The sequence below is a fragment of the Anomaloglossus baeobatrachus genome, chromosome 2 (genome assembly GCF_048569485.1).
Source record: "Anomaloglossus baeobatrachus isolate aAnoBae1 chromosome 2, aAnoBae1.hap1, whole genome shotgun sequence".
Lineage (NCBI taxonomy): Eukaryota > Metazoa > Chordata > Amphibia > Anura > Aromobatidae > Anomaloglossus > Anomaloglossus baeobatrachus.
In genome coordinates, this window is record NC_134354.1 from 359219626 (window position 1) to 359237328 (window position 17703).

General features: G+C 38.5%; 5 non-coding genes across 5 annotated transcripts; all 5 read left to right on the plus strand.

Annotated features, from left to right (window-relative positions):
- The first annotated feature begins 5881 nt into the window (after positions 1-5881).
- On the plus strand, positions 5882-5954 carry TRNAV-AAC (transfer RNA valine (anticodon AAC)). The gene has a single exon. It is a non-coding gene; the product is annotated as a tRNA-Val (tRNA).
- Positions 5955-7609: 1655 nt separating this feature from the next.
- Positions 7610-7682, plus strand: TRNAV-AAC (transfer RNA valine (anticodon AAC)). Its single transcript has one exon. It is a non-coding gene; the product is annotated as a tRNA-Val (tRNA).
- A 4523-nt stretch (positions 7683-12205) lies between these two features.
- TRNAV-UAC (transfer RNA valine (anticodon UAC)) lies at positions 12206-12278 on the plus strand. Its single transcript has one exon. It is a non-coding gene; the product is annotated as a tRNA-Val (tRNA).
- A 2395-nt stretch (positions 12279-14673) lies between these two features.
- On the plus strand, positions 14674-14746 carry TRNAV-UAC (transfer RNA valine (anticodon UAC)). The gene has a single exon. It is a non-coding gene; the product is annotated as a tRNA-Val (tRNA).
- A 2391-nt stretch (positions 14747-17137) lies between these two features.
- On the plus strand, positions 17138-17210 carry TRNAV-UAC (transfer RNA valine (anticodon UAC)). Its single transcript has one exon. It is a non-coding gene; the product is annotated as a tRNA-Val (tRNA).
- The last annotated feature ends 493 nt before the right edge of the window (positions 17211-17703 follow it).

Genomic DNA, 17703 nt, shown 5'->3' on the forward strand with positions numbered 1-17703 from the left:
ACTCAGTGACAGGGGCTGTCAGTGTGCTGGAGATCAGCGCAGGTAATGTACCTCGCTGACAGCAGCACTTGTCATCCCCTGCAGTGACCTGGGCTGACCCATTGATGTTAGCTCAGGTCACTGCACTGCTCTCCCAGCCAATGGGGAACATCCTGATCTTCATTGACTGGGACAGTGTGGATCGTCATGGCAACCCCTTGGATTACACCAGACCTGGATTTGTTTTTCATTCTAATAAATTGGTTAAAGAGTTAATGTTTTGGGGAGTGTTTTTTCAAATAAAAATGTGTTTGTCGTCTATTTTTTTTTATTACTGACTGGGTTGGTGATGTCGGGTATCTGATAGACGCCTGACCTCACCAACCCCAGGGCTTAATGCCAGGTGACATTACACATCTGGTATTAACCCCATATATTACCCCGTTTGCCACCGCACCAGGGCGCGGGATGAGCTGGGGCGAAGCACCAGGATTGGCGCATCTAATGGATGCGCCACTTCTGGGGCGGCTGCGGCCTGCTATTTTTAGGCTGGGGAGAGTCCAATAACCATGGACCTCCCTAGTCTGAGAATATCAGGCCTCAGCTGTCTGCTTTACCTTGGCTGGTGATCCAATTTTGGGGACCCCTACGTGTTTTTTTTTTTAATTATTTATTTAATTTAAAATAACAGCGTGGGGTGCCCTCAGTTTTGGATTACCAGCCAAGGTGAGGTTGCCAGCTGTGGCCTGCAGGCTGCAGCCGTCTGCTTTACCCTAGCTGGCTACAAAACTAGGGGGAACCCTACGTCATTTTGTTTTCATTTTTTGGCTAAATACAAAGCTAAGCACCCCTTAGTGCCACATGAAAGGCACCAAAGGGTGCTCCACTTTTTCTCCACTTTTTCTCCACTTCTTCTCCACTTCTCCACTTTTTCTCCACTTTTTCTCCACTTTTTATCCATTTTTTTCTCCACTTTTTATCCACTTTTTATCCATTTTTTCTCCACTTTTTCTCCACTTTTTCTCCACTTTTTCTCCACTTTTTCTTCACTTTTTCTCCACTTTTTATCCATTTTTTCTCCACTTTTTCTCCACTTTTTCTCCGTTCTTTTTCTATGGTCGGTCTACTCATTAGCTCTGCCATGCATACTGTAGCTCTACACCTACTGCACATGTTACTTTATGATTGACATCTTTTTCGTACCAGAGCTGTCTAAGCCTACTCTGACCCCATATTTGTCATTACTATATTGTCCTTGTACTGTATTATGACATTTGTATCATGTGTTTCATTTCTTGCTGTGTTGCAATTTTTTTGCTGCATCCCAATTGTACCTCTACATTGTTCAAGTTTATGTTATTGTTCTCTCACTCTTATGTGATACTGATTATTGTCATTTTTCATGATTACATGCAGATAAGTCCAATCTGACGAAGGCTCAGGCCGAAACGTCATTTGTAACTTGTTTTGGACAAAAACATATATGCTTATGAAAAATTTTTTTTTCTTAATACGGACCAATAAAGAGTGATTTTGCATTACTATCCGTTGTGACTTACTGACTTAGTCTGGGAGATTTAGAGTGCCGAGGCTACTCACTAATTTTATCTATTATTACCTCTGAGCACCTATATACCAGTGAGCAGAGCTTCCTCTACAGTAGTTCTCCTGATTAGGCATGCCCTTACCTCATGAGCAGGGCATTGCAGCTTTGGTAGCAACCATTACGACATGGACTCTGCTGCTGTGGACCTGGGGAGAGTGAGTGCAGATTCATTGCACCCACACTCCTCACATGAAGGGTCCGCACTCCTAGAAAATGGGGGATACGTTCCCTGAGTGTCTCCCCCCCATATTCTAGACAGTCCAGAGTCGTCGTGGGACCCCTTTATTTTTTTTCTTACAATAAATTGGTGAAAGAGGAAATGTTTTGGGGACTGTTTTTTCAAATAAATTTCTTTTGTCGATTTTTTTTTTTTGTTAGTACTGACAGTTTATGATGTTGGGTATCTAATAGACGCCATAACATCACAAACTGCTGGGCTTGATCTCAGGTGACTTTACAGCTAGTATCAACCCGATTTATTACCCCGTTTGCCACTGCACCAGGGCACGGGATGAGCTGGGGTGAAGCGCCAGGATTGGCGCATCTAGTGGATGCGCCACGTCTGGGGTGCCTGCGGCCTGCTATTTTTAGGCTGTGAAGGCCCAATAACTATGTACCTTCCCACCCTGAGAATACCAGACCACAGCTGTCCGCTTTACCTTGGCTGGTGATCCAATTTGGGGGGGACCCTACTTTTATTGTGTAATTATTAATATTTATAAAATAATTATAAAAAAGAGCCTGAGGGGACCTCCACATTGGATCCCCAACCACGGTAAAGCTGCCAGCTGTGGTTTTCAGGCTACAACCGTCTGCTTTACCTTAGCTGGCTATCAAAAATGGGGGGACCCAACGTCATTTTTTTTTAACTATTTTTTAAATAGAAAAAATTAATGGGCTTCCCTGTATTTTGATTGCCAACCAAGGTAACGGCAGGCAGACTGGGGTGGCAACCCATAGCTGTCTGCTTTATCTGCACTGAGAATCAAAAATACCGCGGAGCGCTACGTCATTTTTTTAAAGATTTATTTTTACAGCACTGTGATGTCCAGCAATCAAAATACAGGGAAGCCCATTTTGTTTTTAGTTATTTAAATAAATAATTAAAAAAAATATATATGGGCTCCCGCTGCATTTTTTGTATTGCTAGGTAAGGGTAATCCAAGCAGCTACTGGCTGCTAACCCCCACTGCTTGGTGTTACCTTCACTGGCAATGGAAAATCCAGGGAAGCATTTTTTATTTTTTTTGCCAAAAAACTACAAAAAAAGGACGTGAGCTTCGCCATATTTTTGTATGCTAGCCAGGTATAGCAGGCAGGTGCTGGAAGAGTTGGATACAGCGCCAGAAGATGGCGCTTCTTTGAAAATGCCATTTTCTGAGGCGGCTGCAGACTGCAATTCGCAGCAGTGGGGCCCAGAAAGCTCAGGCCAACCTGTGCTGCGGATTCCAATCCCCAGCTGCCTAGTTGTACCTGGCTGGACGCAAAAATGGTTGGCGAAGCCTACGTCATTTGTTTTCTAATTATTTAATGAAATTCATGAAATAATAAAAAAAGGGCTTCCCTTTATTTTTGGTTCCCAGCCGGGTACAAATAGGCAACTGGGGGTTGGGGGCAGCCGTACCTGCCTGCTGTACCTGGCTAACATACAAAAATATGGCGAAGCCCACATAATTTTTTCAGGGGGCAAAAAACTTCTGCATACAGTCCTGGATGGAGTATGCTGAGCCTTGTAGTTCTGCAGCTGCTGTGTGTCTGTATGGAGAAGAGCAGACAGCAGCTGCAGAACTACAAGGCTCAGCATACTCCATCCAGGACTGTATGCAGAATTTTTTTGCCCACCAAAAAAATGACGTGGGCTTTGCCATATTTTTGTATGCTAGCGAGGTACAGCAGGCAGCCACGGGCTGCCTCCAACCCCCAGTTGCCTATTTGTACCCGGCTGGGAACCAAAAATATAGGGAAGCCCGTTTTTTTTAATTATTTCACTTATTTCATGAAATAATTAAAAAACTAATGACGTGGGCTTCGTCCCATTTTTTGTGTCCAGCCGGGTACAACTAGGCAGCTGGGGATTGGAATCCGCAGCACAGGTTAGCCCGAGGTTTCTGGGCGCCTCTGCTGCGAATTTCAGTCCGCAGCCGTCCCAGAAAATGGCGCTCTCATAGAAGCGCCATCATCTGGCGCTGTATCCAACTCTTCCAACAGCCCTGAAGCCGGGTGGCTTGTTGGGTAATCATGAGTTAATACTGGCTTTGATTTACTAGCCAGTATTAAGCCAGAGATTCTTAATGTCAGGCACGTTTGACCCGGCCATTAAGAATCTCCAATAAAGGGTTAAAAAAAAACACCACACAGAGAAAAAAATACTTTAATAGAAATAAATACACAGACACATTAGAGACTCCATCTTTATTACCCCCTGTCAGCCCTCCACGATCCTGCTCTTCTGTCTTCTTTCTTTCTAGTGTAGTAGTAGTGACGATTGTAGTGAGGATGAGGTTCACCAGCTCATCACTTGGGGCTGAGGAACCTCATCCTCACTACAATCCTCACTAGTGTAGTAGTAGTGATGATTGTAGTGAGGATGAGTTTACCCAGCTCATCACTTGGGGCTGAGGAACCTCATCCTCACTACAATCCTCACTAGTGTAGTAGTAGTGACGATTGTAGTGAGGATAAGTTTACCCAGCTCATCACTTGGGGCTGAGGAACCTCATCCTCACTACAATCATCACTAGTGTAGTAGTAGTGACGATTGTAGTGAGGAAGAGTTTACCCAGCTCATCACTTGGGGCTGAGGAACCTCATCCTCACTACAATCCTCACTAGTGTAGTAGTAGTGACGATTGTAGTGAGGATGAGATTACCCAGCTCATCACTTGGGGCTGAGGAACCTCATCCTCACTACAATCCTCACTACAATTGGGAAACAGCGTGCAGCCTTCACTCCGTGAGTGATCAGTGCTGGCTGTCAGCGGTAACAGCGGTAATGCTGACAGACGCGTTACCATAGCAACGGTGCTCTCGGAGCCGCGGTTAGCGGTGACGTCACCGCTAACTGCGTTGCTATGGCAACAGTGATCTCTATTAATGACCGGCTGTGTCAGCCGGTTCCTAACGGAACGGGGAGTCGACCGTGTGCTAGAGCATGTCGCCGGTACACGGCGATACACATATGTGCACCGTGTACCGGAGAGATGCACTCGCAGGTCCTACATGACGCGTCATAGTCATGTGACCAGTCTGTAGCCAATGAGATAATAGACACGTGACTGGTCACATGGCTATTTTGACGTCATGATAGGTCCTGCATCTCAGCTGGCAGTGCTGGTCACGGGGAGGATTCAGCGATCATTGGATGGAATAGCGGCAGGACACAGAGTACAGGAGGGATCGCGGGGACCGGTAAGTGTTATGGCAATGTTTATTAACTGTTTGTGTACATTTATAATGCATTTTTATGTGTTTGTGATTGCCTCTTATTATAGCCTATTGGTTCGAGTTCGATTCGTCGAACGTTCGACGAACCGAACTCGAACGGGACCCCCGTTCGGCGAACCGACTCGAGCCGAACTGCGACCGGTTCGCTCATCTCTAGTCCTGGGTTCAATCCCCAGTGAAACCAATCTGTTCTTAGTGTTGAAATAATACGCTATCCAACTCCAATATATGAAGTTCTCGGCTTTGTTGCCGAATGACGGGATGTTTTGGCTTCCATCACAAACAGAACTACAAATTATTTTTTTTTTTTCCCCTGGCGGTCAAAACTCGTCTCTAAATGCCATTACTTTGCAGGATTTCACAGGTTTCATAGTGGAGTCGTCATCACGTCTACTTCACACGCAGAAGGTCCTGGGTTCAATCCCCAGTAAAAACAAGCCGTTTTCGCTGTTGAAGTAATTTGCTATCAACCTGTAATATATGAAATTCTTGGTGTTGTTGCCAACTGATAATATATTTTGGCTTCCATCACCAAGAGAACTACGATTTTGGGTTTCTTTTTTATTGACCATTTTAGCAGAAAACATAATCCAATATTATAAAAATCCTATTTGTTTCAAAATATATAGTTCCCATAAATACAAAAGCAAAAGACCAAACTATGGAGAAAAAAGTAACACATTCAATATAAACTTCAATTTAAGCAAAATCCTTTTGTAGGAATAAAACTGGTAAAATATGTAATAATAATTGTAAATGTTTCATTAACCAAAAATACTTTCCTTCAGCAATAAAAAGGCCCCGTCAGTCACAATTCTGCTCTGCTAGCGAATACACAGTAACTTTTTGTCAGGTTTCATAGTGTAGTGGTCATCACGTCTGCTTAACACGCAGAAGGTCCTGGGTTCAATCCCCAGTGAAACCAATTTGTTCTTAGTGTTGAAATAATACGCTATCTAACTACAATATATGAAGTTCTCGGCATTGTTGCCGAATGACGGTATGTTTTGGCTTCCATCACAAACAGAACTACAAATTATTTTTTTTTTTTCCCCTGGCGGTCAAAACTCGTCTCTAAATGCCATTACTTTGCAGGATTTCACAGGTTTCATAGTGGAGTGGTCATCACGTCTACTTCACACGCAGAAGGACCTTGGTTCAATCCCCAGTAAAAACAAGCCGTTTTCGCTGTTGAAGTAATTTGCTATGAACCTGTAATATATGAAATTATTGGTTTTGTTGCCAACTGATAATATATTTTGGCTTAACTCACAAAGAGAACTACGATTTTGGGTTTCTTTTTTATTGACCATTTTAGCAGAAAACATAATCCCATATTATAAAAATCCTGTTTGTTTCCAAATATATAGTTCCTTTAAATACAAAAGCAAACAACTAAACTATGTGGAAAAAAGTAACTCATTCAATGTAAACTTCCTTTTAAGCAAAATCCCTTTGTAGGAATAAAACTGGTAAAATATGTAATAAAAATTGTAAATGTTTCATTAACCAAAAATACTTTCCTTCAGCAATAAAATGGCCCCGTCAGTCACAATTCTGCTCTGCTAGCCAATACACAGTAACTTTCCATCAGGTTTCATAGAGTAGTGGTCATCACGTCTGCTTAACACGCAGAAGGTCCTGCGTTCAATCCCCAGTAAAACCTATCTTTTCTTGGTGTCGAAATAATACTCAATTAAACTACAATATATGAAGTTCTTGGCTTTGTTTCCGAATGATGGGATGTTTTGGCTTCCATCCCCAACAGAGCTACGAATTTGGTTTTTTTTTCCCTGGCGGTCAAAACTCGTCTCTAATTGCCATTACTTTGCAGGCTTTCAAAGGTTTCATAGTGTAGTGGAAATCACGTCTGATTTACACGCAGAAGGTCCTGGGTTCAATCCCCAGTGAAACCCATGTGTTCTTGGTGTTGAAATAGTCCCCTATCGACCTGCAGTATATAAAGTTCTTGGCTTTGTTGCCGAATAACGGGATGTTTTAGCTTCCATCACCAACAGAGCTACGAATTTGTTTTTTTCCCCTGGCGGTCATAACTCATCTCTAATTGCCATTATTTTGCAGGATTTCAAAGGTTTCATAGTGTAGTGGTCATCACGTCTGCTTAACACGCAGTAAGTCCAGGGTTTAATCCCCAGTGAAACCAATCTGTTTTTGGTGTTGAAGTAATTTCCTATCGACTTGTAATATGTGAAATTCTTGGTTTCGTTGCCAAATGACAATACATTTTGGCTTCCATCACAAAGAGAACTACGATTTTGGGTTTCTTTTTTATTGACCATTTTAGCAGAAAACATAATCCCATATTATAAAAATCCTATTTGTTTCAAAATATATAGTTCCCATAAATACAAAAGCAAAAGACCAAACTATGGAGAAAAAAGTAACACATTCAATATAAACTTCAATTTAAGCAAAATCCTTTTGTAGGAATAAAACTGGTAAAATATGTAATAATAATTGTAAATGTTTCATTAACCAAAAATACTTTCCTTCAGCAATAAAAAGGCCCCGTCAGTCACAATTCTGCTCTGCTAGCGAATACACAGTAACTTTTTGTCAGGTTTCATAGTGTAGTGGTCATCACGTCTGCTTAACATGCAGAAGGTCCTGGGTTCAATCCCCAGTGAAACCAATCTGTTCTTAGTGTTGAAATAATACGCTATCTAACTACAATATATGAAGTTCTCGGCATTGTTGCCGAATGACGGTATGTTTTGGCTTCCATCACAAACAGAACTACAAATTATTTTTTTTTTTTTCCCCTGGCGGTCAAAACTCGTCTCTAAATGCCATTACTTTGCAGGATTTCACAGGTTTCATAGTGGAGTGGTCATCACGTCTACTTCACACGCAGAAGGACCTGGGTTCAATCCCCAGTAAAAACAAGCAGTTTTCGCTGTTGAAGTAATTTGCTATGAACCTGTAATATATGAAATTCTTGGTTTTGTTGCCAACTGATAATATATGTTGGCTTTTATCACCAAGAGAACTACGATTTTGGGTTTCTTTTTTATTGACCATTTTAGCAGAAAACATAATCCCATATTATAAAAATCCTGTTTGTTTCCAAATATATAGTTCCTTTAAATACAAAAGCAAACAACTAAACTATGTGGAAAAAAGTAACACATTCAATGTAAACTTCCTTTTAAGCAAAATCCCTTTGTAGGAATAAAACTGGTAAAATATGTTATAAAAATTGTAAATGTTTCATTAACCAAAAATACTTTCCTTCAGCAATAAAAAGGCCCCGTCAGTCACAATTCTGCTCTGCTAGCCAATACACAGTAACTTTCCATCAGGTTTCATAGAGTAGTGGTCATCACGTCTGCTTAACACGCAGAAGGTCCTACGTTTAATCCCCAGTAAAACCTATCTGTTCTTGGTGTTGAAATAATACTCAACTAAACTACAATATATGAAGTTCTTGGCTTTGTTTCCGAATGATGGGATGTTTTGGCTTCCATCCCCAACAGAGCTACGAATTTGTTTTTTTTTTCCCTGGCGGTTAAAACTCGTCTCTAATTGCCATTACTTTGCAGGCTTTCAAAGGTTTCATAGTGTAGTGGAAATCACGTCTGATTTACACGCAGAAGGTCCTGGGTTCAATCCCCAGTGAAACCCATGTGTTCTTGGTGTTGAAATAATCCCCTATCAACCTGCCGTATATAAAGTTCTTGGCTTTGTTGCCGAATAACGGGATGTTTTAGCTTCCATCACCAACAGAGTTACGAATTAGTTTTTTTCCCCTGGCGGTCAAAACTCATCTCTAATTGCCATTATTTTGCAGGATTTCAAAGGTTTCATAGTGTAGTGGTCATCACGTCTGCTTAACACGCAGTAAGTCCAGGGTTTAATCCCCAGTGAAACCAATCTGTTTTTGGTGTTGAAGTAATTTCCTATCGACTTGTAATATGTGAAATTCTTGGTTTCATTGCCAAATGACAATACATTTTGGCTTCCATCACAAAGAGAACTACGATTTTGGGTTTCTTTTTTATTGACCATTTTAGCAGAAAACATAATCCCATATTATAAAAATCCTATTTGTTTCAAAATATATAGTTCCCATAAATACAAAAGCAAAAGACCAAACTATGGAGAAAAAAGTAACACATTCAATATAAACTTCAATTTAAGCAAAATCCTTTTGTAGGAATAAAACTGGTAAAATATGTAATAATAATTGTAAATGTTTCATTAACCAAAAAATCTTTCCTTCAGCAATAAAAAGGCCCCGTCAGTCACAATTCTGCTCTGCTAGCGAATACACAGTAACTTTTCGTCAGGTTTTATAGTGTAGTTGTCATCACGTCTGCTTAACACGCAGAAGGTCCTGGGTTCAATCCCCAGTGAAACCAATCTGTTCTTAGTGTTGAAATAATACGCTATCTAACTACAATATATGAAGTTCTCGGCATTGTTGCCGAATGACGGTATGTTTTGGCTTCCATCACAAACAGAACTACAAATTATTTTTTTTTTTTTCCCCTGGCGGTCAAAACTCGTCTCTAAATGCCATTACTTTGCAGGATTTCACAGGTTCCATAGTGGAGTGGTCATCACGTCTACTTCACACGCAGAAGGACCTGGGTTCAATCCCCAGTAAAAACAAGCCATTTTCGCTGTTGAAGTAATTTGCTATGAACCTGTAATATATGAAATTCTTGGTTTTGTTGCCAACTGATAATATATTTTGGCTTTTATCACCAAGAGAACTACGATTTTGGGTTTCTTTTTTATTGACCATTTTAGCAGAAAACATAATACCATATTATAAAAATCCTGTTTGTTTCAAAATATATAGTTCCTTTAAATACAAAAGAAAACAACTAAACTATGTGGAAAAAGTAACACATTCAATGTAAACTTCCTTTTAAGCAAAATCCCTTTGTAGGAATAAAAATGGTAAAATATGTAATAAAAATTGTAAATGTTTCATTAACAAAAAATACTTTCCTTCAGCAATAAAAAGGCCCCGTCAGTGACAATTCTGCTCTGCTAGCCAATACACAGTAACTTTCCATCAGGTTTCATAGAGTAGTGGTCATCACGTCTGCTTAACACGCAGAAGGTCCTGCGCTCAATCCCCAGTAAAACCAATCTGTTCTTGGTGTTGAAATAATACTCAATTAAACTACAATATATGAAGTTCTTGGCTTTGTTGCCGAATGATGGGAAGTAATTTGCTATCAACCTGTAACATATGAAATTCTTTCTTTTGTTGCCAACTGATAATATATTTTGGCTTCCATCACCAAGATAACTACGATTTTGGGTTTCTTTTTTATTGACCATTTTAGCAGAAAACATAATCCCATATTATAAAAATCCTGTTTGCTTCAAAATATATAGTTCCTTTAAATACAAAATCAAACAACTAAACTATGTGGAAAAAAGTAACACATTCAATGTAAACTTCCTTTTAAGCAAAATCCCTTTGTAGGAATAAAACTGGTAAAATATGTAATAAAAATTGTAAATGTTTCATTAACCAAAAATACTTTCCTTCAGCAATAAAAAGGCCCCGTCAGTCACAATTCTGCTCTGCTAGCCAATACACAGTAACTTTCCTTAAGGTTTCATAGAGTAGTGGTCATCACGTCTGCTTAACACGCAGAAGGTCCTGCGTTCAATCACCAGTAAAACCAATCTGTTCTTGGTGGTGAAATAATACTCAATTAAACTACAATATATGAAGTTCTTGGCTTTGTTGCCGAATGATGGGATGTTTTGGCTTCCATCCCCAACAGAGCTACGAATTTGGTCTTTTTTTCCCCTGGCGGTCAAAACTCGTCTCTAATTGCCATTACTTTGCAGGCTTTCAAAGGTTTCATAGTGTAGTGGAAATCACGTCTGCTTCACACGCAGAAGGTCCTTGGTTCAATCCCCAGTGAAACCAATCTGTTTTTGGTGTTGAAGTAATTTCTTATCGACTTGTAATATGTAAAATTCTTGGTTTCGTTGCCAAATGACAATACATTTTGGCTTCCATCACAAAGAGAACTACGATTTTGGGTTTCTTTTTTATTGACCATTTTACCAGAAAACATAATCCCATATTATAAAAATCCTATTTGTTTCAAAATATATAGTTCCCATAAATACAAAAGCAAAAGACCAAACTATGGAGAAAAAAGTAACACATTCAATATAAACTTCAATTTAAGCAAAATCCCTTTGTAGGAATAAAACTGGTAAAATATGTAATAATAATTGTAAATGTTTCATTAACCAAAAATACTTTCCTTCAGCAATAAAAAGGCCCCGTCAGTCACAATTCTGCTCTGTAGCCAATACACAGTAACTTTTCATCAGGTTTCATAATGTAGTGGTCATCACGTCTGCTTAACACGCAGAAGGTCCTGGGTTCAATCCCCAGTGAAACCAATCTGTTCTTAGTGTTGAAATCATACGCTATCCAACTACAATATATGAAGTTCTCGGCTTTGTTGCCGAATGACGGGAAGTTTTGGCTTCCATCACAAACAGAACTACAAACTATTTTTTTTTTCCCCTGGCGGTCAAAACTCGTCTCTAAATGCCATTATTTTGCAGGATTTCACAGGTTTCATAGTGGAGTCGTCATCACGTCTACTTCACACGCTGAAGGTCCTGGGTTCAATCCCCAGTAAAAACAAGCCGTTTTCGCTGTTCAAGTAATTTGCTATCAACCTGTAACATATGAAATCATTTTTTTTGTTGCCAACTGATAATATATTTTGGCTTCCATCACCAAGAGAACTACGATTTTGGGTTTCTTTTTTATTGACCATTTTAGCAGAAAACATAATCCCATATTATAAAAATCCTATTTGTTTCAAAATATATAGTTCCCATAAATACAAAAGCAAAAGACCAAACTATGGAGAAAAAAGTAACACATTCAATATAAACTTCAATTTAAGCAAAATCCCTTTGTAGGAATAAAACTGGTAAAATATGTAATAATAATTGTAAATGTTTCATGAACCAAAAATATGTTCTTGGTGTTCAAATAATAATCAATTAAACTACAATATAGGAAGTTCTTGGATTTGTTGCTGAATGATGGGATGTTTTGGCTTCCATCCCCAACAGAGCTATGAATTTGTTTTTTTTTTCCCTGGCGGTCAAAACTCGTCTCTAATTGCCATTACTTTGCAAGCTTTCAAAGGTTTCATAGTGTAGTGGAAATCACGTCTGCTTTACACGCAGAAGGTTCTGGGTTCAATCCCCAGTGAAACCAATGTGTTCTTGGTGTTGAAATAATCCCGTATCAACCTGCATTATATAAAGTTCCTGGCTTTGTTGCCGAATAATGGGATGTTTTAGCTTCCATCACCAACAGAGCTACGAATTTGTTTTTTTTCCCCTGGCAGGCAAAACTCGTCTCTAACTGCCATTACTTTGCAGAATTTCAAAGGTTTCATAGTGTAGTGGTCATCACGTCTGCTTCACACGCAGAAGGTCCTGGTTTCAATCCCCAGTGAAACCAATCTGTTTTTGGTGTTGAAGTAATTTCCTATCGACTTGTAATATGTGAAACTCTTGGTTTCGTTGCCAAATGACAATACATTTTGGTTTCCATCACAAAGAGAACTACGATTTTGGGTTTCTTTTTTATTGACCATTTTAGCAGAAAACATAATCCCATATTATAAAAATCCTATTTGTTTCAAAATATATAGTTCCCATAGATACAAAAGCAAAAGACCAAACTATGGAGAAAAAAGTAACACATTCAATATAAGCTTCAATTTAAGCAAAATCCCTTTGTAGGAATAAAACTGGTAAAATATGTAATAATAATTGTAAATGTTTCATTAACCAAAAATTCTTTCCTTCAGCAATAAAAAAAGGCCCCGTCAGTCACAATTCTGCTCTGCTAGCCAATACACAGTAACTTTTCGTCAGGTTTCATAGTGTAGTGGTCATCACGTCTGCTTAACACGCAGAAGGTCCTGGGTTCAATCACCAGTGAAACCAATCTGTTCTTAGTGTTGAAATCATACGCTATCCAACTACAATATATGAAGTTCTCGGCTTTGTTGCCGAATGACGGGACGTTTTGGCTTCCATCACAAACAGAACTACAAATTATTTTTTTTTTTCCCTGGCGGTCAAAACTCGTCTCTAAATTCCATTACTTTGCAGGATTTCACAGGTTTCATAGTGGAGTCGTCATCACATCTACTTCACACGCAGAAGTTCCTGGGTTCAATCCCCAGTAAAAACAAGCCGTTTTCGCTGTTCAAGTAATTTGATATCAACCTGTAACATATGAACTCCTTTGTTTTGTTGCCAACTGATAATATATTTTGGCTTCCATCACCAAGAGAACTACGATTTTGGGTTTCTTTTTTATTGACCATTTTAGCAGAAAACATAATCCCATATTATAAAAATCCTGTTTGTTTCAAAATATATAGTTCCTTTAAATACAAAAGCAAACAACTAAACTATGTGGAAAAAAGTAACACATTCAATGTAAACTTCCTTTTAAGCAAAATCCCTTTGTAGGAATAAAACTGGTAAAATATGTAATAAAAATTGTAAATGTTTCATTAACCAAAAATACTTTCCTTCAGCAATAAAAAGGCCCCGTCAGTCACAATTCTGCTCTGCTAGCCAATACACAGTAACTTTTCGTCAGGTTTCATAGTGTAGTGGTCATCACGTCTGCTTAACATGCAGAAGGTCCTGGGTTCAATCCTTAGTAAAACCAATCTGTTCTTAGTGTTGAAATAATACGCTATCCAACTACAATATTTGAAGTTCTCGGCTTTGTCGCTGAATGATGGGATGTTTTGGCTTCCATCACAAACAGAACTACAAACTATTTTTTTTTTCCCCTGGCGGTCAAAACTCGTCTCTAAATGCCATTACTTTGCAGGATTTCACAGGTTTTATAGTGGAGTCGTCATCACATCTACTTCACACGCAGAAGGTCCTGGGTTCAATCCCCAGTAAAAACAAGCCGTTTTCGCTGTTGAAGTAATTTGCTATCAACCTGTAACATATGAAATTCTTTGTTTTGTTGCCAACTGATAATATATTTTGGCTTCCATCACCAAGAGAACTACGATTTTGGGTTTCTTTTTTATTGACCATTTTAGCAGAAAACATAATCCCATGTTATAAAAATCCTGTTTGTTTCAAAATATATAGTTCCCATAAATACAAAAGCAAAAGACCAAACTATGGAGAAAAAAGTAACACATTCAATATAAACTTCAATTTAAGCAAATTCCCTTTGTAGGAATAAAACTGGTAAAATATGTAATAACAATTGTAAATGTTTCATTAACCAAAAATACTTTCCTTCAGCAATAAAAAGGCCCCATCAGTCACAATTCTGCTCTGCTAGCCAATACACAGTAACTTTCTATCAGGTTTCATAGAGTAGTGGTCATCACGTCTGCTTAACACGCAGAAGGTCCTGCGTTCAATCTCCAGTAAAACCAATCTGTTCTTGGTGTTGAAATAATACCCAATTAATCTACAATATATGAAGTTCTTGGCTTTGTTGCCGAATGATGGGATGTTTTGGCTTCCATCACCAACAGAGCTACGAATTTGGTTTTTTTTTCCCTGGCGGTCAAAACTCGTCTCTAATTGCCATTACTTTGCAGCCTTTCAATGGTTTCATAGTGTAGTGGAAATCACGTCTGCTTTACACGCAGAAGGTCCTGGGTTCAATCCCCAGTGAAACCCATGTGTTCTTGGTGTTGAAGTAATATCCTATCAGCCTGCAATATTTAAAGTTCTTGGATTTGTTGCCGAATAACGAGATGTTTTAGCTTCCATCACCAACAGAGCTACGAATTTGTTTTTTTTCCCCTGGCGGTCAAAACTCGTCTCTAATTGCCATTACTTTGCAGGATTTCAAAGGTTTCATAGTGTAGTGGTCATCACGTCTACTTCACACGCAGAAGGTCCTGGGTTCATTTCCTAGTGAAACCAATCTGTTTTTGGTGTTGAAGTAATTTCCTATCGACTTGTAATATGTGAAATTCTTGGTTTCGTTGCCAAATGACAATACATTTTGGCTTCCATCACAAAGAGAACTAAGATTTTGGGTTTCTTTTTTATTGACCATTTTAGCAGAAAACATAATCCCATATTATAAAAATCCTATTTGTTTTAAAATATATAGTTCCCATAAATACAAAAGCAAATGACTAAACTATGTAGAAAAAAGTAATACATTCAATAAAAACTTCAATTTAAGCAAAATCCCTTTGTAGGAATAAAACTAGTAAAATATATAATAAAAATTGTAAATGTTTCATTAACCAAAAATACTTTCCTTCAGCAATAAAAAGGCCCCGTCAGTCACAATTCTGCTCTGCTAGCCAATACACAGTAAGTTTTCGTCAGGTTTCACAGTGTAGTGGTCATCACGTCTGCCTAACATGCAGAAGGTCCTGGGTTCAATCCCCAGAGAAACCAGTCTGTTCTCAGTGTTGAAATAATACGCTATCCAACTACAATATATGAAGTTCTCGGCTTTGTTGCCGAATAATGGGATGTTTTGGCTTCCATGACAAACAGAACTACAAATTTTTTTTTTTTTCCCCTGGCGGTCACAACTCGTCTCTAAATGCCAATGCTTTGCAGGGTTTCACAGCTTTCATAATGGAGTGGTAATCACGTCTACTTCACACGCAGAAGGTCCTGGGTTCAATCCCCAGTAAAAACAAGCCGTTTTTATTGTTGAAGTAACTTGCTATCAACCTGTAATATATGAAATTCTTGGTTTTGTTGCCAACTGATAATATATTTTGGCTTCCATCACCAAGAGAACTACGATTTTGGGTTTCTTTTTTATTGACCATTTTAGCAGAAAACATAATCCCATATTATAAAAATCCTGTTTGTTTCAAAATATATAGTTCCTTTAAATACAAAAGCAAACGACTAAACTATGTAGAAAAAAGTAATACATTCAATAAAAACTTCAATTTAAGCAAAATCCCTTTGTAGGAATAAAACTAGTAAAATATATAATAAAAATTGTAAATGTTTCATTAACCAAAAATACTTTCCTTCAGCAAGAAAAATGCCCCGTCAGTCACAATTCTGCTCTGCTAGCCAATACACAGTAACTTTTCGTCAGGTTTCACAGTGTAGTGGTCATCACGTCTGCTTTACACGCAGAAGGTCCTGGCTTCAATCACCAGTGAAACCAATCTGTTCTTAGTGTTGAAATAATACGCTATCCAACTACAATATATGAAGTTCTCGGCTTTGTTGCCGAATGATGGGATGTTTTGGCTTCCATCACAAACAGAACTACAAATTATTTTTTTTCCCCTGGCGGTCAAAACTCGTCTCTAAATGCCATTACTTTGCAGGATTTCACTTCTTTCATAGTGGAGTGGTCATCACGTCTACTTCACACGCAGTAGGTCCTGGGTTCAATCACCAGTAAAAACAATCTGTTTTCGCTGTTGAAGTAATTTGCTATCAACCTGTAATATATGAAACTCTTGGTTTTGTTGCCAACTGATAATATATTTTGGCTTCCATCACCAAGAGAACTACGATTTTGGGTTTCTTTTTTATTGACCATTTTAGCAGAAAACATAATCCCATGTTATAAAAATCCTGTTTGTTTCAAAATATATAGTTCCCATAAATACAAAAGCAAAAGACCAAACTATGGAGAAAAAAGTAACACTTTCAATATAAACTTCAATTTAAGCAAATTCCCTTTGTAGGAATAAAACTGGTAAAATATGTAATAACAATTGTAAATGTTTCATTAACCAAAAATACTTTCCTTCAGCAATAAAAAGGCCCCGTCAGTCACAATTCTGCTCTGCTAGCCAATACACAGTAACTTTCCATCAGGTTTCAAAGAGTAGTGGTCATCACGTCTGCTTAACACGCAGAAGGTCCTGCGTTCAATCTCCAGTAAAACCAATCTGTTCTTGGTGTTGAAATAATACCCAATTAATCTACAATATATGAAGTTCTTGGCTTTGTTGCCGAATGATGGGATGTTTTGGCTTCCATCACCAACAGAGCTACGAATTTGGTTTTTTTTTCCCTGGCGGTCAAAACTCGTCTCTAATTGCCATTACTTTGCAGCCTTTCAATGGTTTCATAGTGTAGTGGAAATCACGTCTGCTTTACACGCAGAAGGTCCTGGGTTCAATCCCCAGTGAAACCCATGTGTTCTTGGTGTTGAAGTAATATCCTATCAGCCTGCAATATTTAAAGTTCTTGGATTTGTTGCCGAATAACGAGATGTTTTAGCTTCCATCACCAACAGAGCTACGAATTTGTTTTTTTTCCCCTGGCGGTCAAAACTCGTCTCTAATTGCCATTACTTTGCAGGATTTCAAAGGTTTCATAGTGTAGTGGTCATCACGTCTACTTCACACGCAGAAGGTCCTGGGTTCATTTCCTAGTGAAACCAATCTGTTTTTGGTGTTGAAGTAATTTCCTATCGACTTGTAATATGTGAAATTCTTGGTTTCGTTGCCAAATGACAATACATTTTGGCTTCCATCACAAAGAGAACTAAGATTTTGGGTTTCTTTTTTATTGACCATTTTAGCAGAAAACATAATCCCATATTATAAAAATCCTATTTGTTTTAAAATATATAGTTCCCATAAATACAAAAGCAAATGACTAAACTATGTAGAAAAAAGTAATAC